Below are 4,995 nucleotides of genomic sequence, written 5' to 3'. Positions count from 1 at the left end.
AAGTGTTAACATGTGCTCAATGTTTCCTTGCCATTATTGCTATGTTGTCTATTACCATTGTTGGTATATTAATTATTCCTACATTGTTGATACATATTATTGTTACAGTGAAATAATTGTTACATGTGGTAATGCCACTATGATACAACATCTGTATTATAATCCTTGAACAAAGTAAGAGTGAAACTCATGTGAATAATCACTGAATGGAGAACTGGGGGTGGGATTAAATAAATTATCTTCTTCCCACTCCCTTTCAGGCAAAACTGGACAATCATGCATTACATATTATACATTACCTTTTGCTCTATATTAATTTATATTATTATGTGTTGTCAACTTTGTACTTTTTTATGTCATTGCCTGAAATAAATAAATAATTGAAAAAAAAATGGAAATGAACTAAAAGCAGTCACTCACAATGTGTCGACTTTTTTCTTATAAAATTGGGAACAATTTCTCATATTCTTTCCGTTTCTGTAATATTGCAATATTTTCTTGTAAAAATATTACTTTATGTGATGTTACTTTTTAATGCAAAATGGTGACATTTGTCATGAAATTCTGACTTTTACCACAGCTTTGCCAATATTTGTGGTGTTCTTTTAAAATAGTGACTTTTTTTGAGTAAAATGACGACTTGTCATAATTTTGCCAAGTAAAATTCCGATTATTATCATATTGCCAAAATGTTAAGCTTTTCTTGTAAAATTGCGACTGTTATTGAGTCAAATTCCAACTTTTATCGTAACATTGCACAAATGTTCAGTTTATCTTGTAAAATGTTGTCTTGCGTTGAGTAAAATTGCGACTTTTATTACACTACTGCCAAAATTCTAAGTTATTCTTGTGAAACTTTGACCTTTTTTTTGTGAAATTCCAACTCATTTTCACAACAAGCTTTTTGATATTTACATAGTATGTATATATTATTAATGTTGTAAATACACATCTTTATATATCTAGAAAGGGTGGTCCTAAAGAGGTAAGCATTTTTCTCAGGTCTCAAGAAGGTAAATACACATGGTCACGTAAACACACACGCACGCGCACACACACACACACACACACACACACACACACACACACACACACACACACACACACACACACACACACACACACACACACACACACACACACACACACACACACAATAATGCGTGTGTGTGTGTGTGTGTGTGTGTGTGTGTGTGTGTGTGTGTGTGTGTGTGTGTGTGCGCGTGCGTGTGTGTTTACGTGACCATGCATGAGTGTTTACACGGAATACATTCACGGAGAAGAATGGCAGCACACAAGTAGGTCACAGGCTGAATACAGAATAGCAGCTTTTTATGATCGAACAAGAGCATAAAAAAAATCAATTCTAATTGTTTTTCAAAAATCCATCTGAAGATATAACACATGTAAAAAAGAAAAAAGAAAAACAGCTACCAGAAATGATCGACTCAAAAGAAGTCTTCTACAGTGGTACCTCAACTTAAGAGTGTTTTGAGATAAGAGCATTCTCGCGGCAAATTGTTACGCAAAAATTGGAGCGACAAGCATTAGTTGGGGTAGTAGGAATAGGGCTGTGAATCTTTGGGCACCACACGATTCAATTCGATTCTTGGGGGTAACGACTTTATTCAGAATTGATTCTCGATTCAAAACGAATTAAAACATATATATATATATTTTTTTAAATAACACTGGGTAGCAGTTCTCTGATTAACTACAAACCCCAAAACCAGTTGTGTAAATTGTAAATAAAAACAGAATACAATGATTTGCAAATCCTTTTCAACCTATATTCAATTGAATAGACTGCAAAGACAAGATACTTAACGTTCGACCTGGAAAACTTTGTTATTTTTTGCAAATATCAGCTCATTTGGAATTTGATGCATGCAACATGTTTCAAAAAAGCTGGCACAAGTGGCAAAAAAGACTGAGAAAGTTAAGGAATGCTCATCAAACACTTATTTGGAACATCCTACAGGTGAACAGGCTAATTGGGAAGAGGTGGGTGCCATGATTGGGTTTAAAAGCAGCTTCCATGAAATGCTCAGTCATTCACAAACAAGGATGGGGCGAGGGTCACCACTTTGTGAACAAATGCGTGAGCAAATTGTTTAAGAACAACATTTCTCAACGAGATATTGCAAGTAATTTAGGGATTTCACCATCTACGTTCTGTAATTTCATCAAAAGGTTCAGAGAATATGGAGAAATCACTGCACATAAGCAATGATATTACGGAATTTGGATCCCTCAGGCGGTACTGCATCAAAAAGCGATCAGTGTGTAAAGGATATCACCACATGGGCTCAGGAACACTTCAGAAAACCACTGTCAGTAACTCCACAAAGTCACTACATCTGTAAGTGCAAGTTAAAACTCTACTATGTAAAGCCAAAGCCATTTATCAACAACACCCAGAAACGCCGCCGGCTTCGCTGGGCCTGAGCTCATCTAAGATGGACAGATGCAAAGTGGAAAAGTGTTCTGTGGTCTGACAAGTCCACATTTTAAATTGTTTTTGGAAACTGTAGACGTCGTGTCCTCCGGACCAAAGAGGAAAAGAACCATCTGGATTGTTATAGGCGCAAAGTTGAAAAGCCAGCATCTGTGATGGTATGGGGGTGTATTAGTGCCCAAGACATGGGTAACTTACACATCTGTGAAGGCACCATTAATGCTGAAAGGTACATATAGGTTTTGGAGCAACATATGTTGCCATTCAAGCAACGTCTTTTTCATGGACGCCCCTGCTTATTTCAGCAAGACAATGCCAAGCCACATTCTGCACGTGTTACAACAGCGTGGCTTCGTAGTAAAAGAGTGCGGGTACTAGACTGGCCTGCCTGTAGTCCAGAACTGTCTCCTGTTGAAAGTCATCAAGCAAGAATGGGAAATAATTCCACCTGAAAAGCTCAAAAATTGGTCTCCTCAGTTCCCAAACGTTTACTGAGTGTTAAAAGGAAAGGCCATGTAACATAGTGGTAAAAATGCCCCTGTGCCAACTTTTTTGCAATGTGTTGCTGCCATTAAATTCTAAGTTAAAGATTATTTGCAAAAATTTTTTACAGTCTATTCAATTGAATGTAAGTTGAAAAGGATTTGCAAATCATTGTATTCTGTTTTTATTTACGATTTACACAACATGCCAATGTGTGTGTGTATATATATATATATATATATATATATATATATATTTATATTTATTAACAGTGCACAAAAAAATTGCGAATCCGAATCGCGATTCTTATATATGCCAATTCTAAGTTTATTTATAGTTTTTAAAAATCGTTTATTTATAAGAAACTATTTTTTACAAGACATTTTAGGCCGTCTCCATGCAACCAGAAGGAGATTTTCCAACAGGTTTTGAAAAGTTAACTATAATTATTATATGAAAAATTACCGTATTTTTCGGACTATAAGTCGCAGTTTTTTTCACAGTTTGGCCGGGCTCCAGTGCGACTTATGTTTTTTTCCATCTTTATTATGCATTTCCGGCAGGTGCGACTTATACTCCGGTGCGACTTATACGGTACTCTGAAAAATACGGTACTTTGTGAGAATCGGTTTGAATCGAGAATCGGATCGAATCGTTAGGCGTCCAAAGATTCCTTATATTTATTATCGAGAAGTTAGTTTTTCTTTTTAAAAGGCCTGTTGCATGTTACAATTATGCTGTTTTCTGGGGGCCAACACCAATTAAATTGATTAATTTCAACGGGAGACGATTTGAGATACAAGTGCTTAGAGTTAAGAGCTCAGTTCCAGAACCAACTAAGCTGGTAAATTGAGGTACTACTGTACTCCTGAACCGCTGCACACAAAAGGGAGAACATTTTGTCAAAACATGCACGGTACCTCGGTTTTCGTACGCACCGCTTTACGAAATTCTTTGTCCAAAATTTTGCACCGTTTTTAGTCCACGAACGAGTCGGTTTTTATTGGAGTGCCCAAACAAAGAATCCCACAAGACTTTTGATAGACCACAACTGCAAAATAATCTGCCACGAGGTCAAAGAAAGTTGCGAGTGCGAGCACTTTGATGAAGAAGGTGAGAAACACTATCGAGTTCAAGTCAGAACTTGTAGCAGAGTTCCTTACTCCCTCTCTGCCGTTTCCATCAACAAGAGTCTTCAATAAAAGTAAAAGTGCATGTTTTAAAAAAAATAAAATAATTTAAATGTATTTCACAATGTTCTCTACATTTAAAACTATAAATATTTTCAATACTTGTTGCCTGCTAATATTTTGGGGCGTTACATTACTTCTTAGGGGAAGTATTATCATATAATTTGGAACTGATTACGATAGAAAACAGACACCTTTTTATTTTTGATACTATTTTTACTTCAGGGGGGTTAAATAGAATGTGCCTGGCAATAGAAATATGCCACTTATTATCCAAAATAACTATTGTAAACATTCATTTAAGATATTTAATCTTACCAACCTTTTGTTTTTTGCAGTGTGTGGGTTGTCGGCCATCTTTTGTTGCACAAGATCTTACATCGTGCAAATATAATATATAGTGTTGAACATCATGTGGTTTCATACTTAATTATAGTTCTATCCGGTATTAAATCAAATTTCCCACATAAATTTTGATGGGCCTGCTGTCTGTGCTGTGAACCTTTTTGAAGCTAAAAAGCTAGCATAAAACGTGCGCATGCTATTGTTAGCTAATGTTAGTCAGTATGCTTACAAGATAGAGACATGTCTCAAAACCAATAGATTTTGGGTTTAAACGTTGAAAATGAGCTAAAATGTTAGCATAAAATGTTAGCATGATAATCGTACTATGATAACCTTGGAAACATTATCATACTTCAAGTATCAAAAGGTTCAAGGAATAAATGACCATGCTAATAGTTAGCATATGTAACGTACCATGTTATAAGAATGATGTCTACCGCTCACAATTTGGCTTCAAAAGTTAGCTAATGTTAGCATGTTGCACCATCTTAAATCCGAGATATACTTAAAATAATCTAC

The sequence above is a fragment of the Nerophis lumbriciformis genome, linkage group LG21 (assembly GCF_033978685.3).
Source record: "Nerophis lumbriciformis linkage group LG21, RoL_Nlum_v2.1, whole genome shotgun sequence".
NCBI classification, from domain to species: Eukaryota; Metazoa; Chordata; class Actinopteri; order Syngnathiformes; family Syngnathidae; genus Nerophis; species Nerophis lumbriciformis.
Note: the sequence above shows the minus strand (reverse complement) of the source record.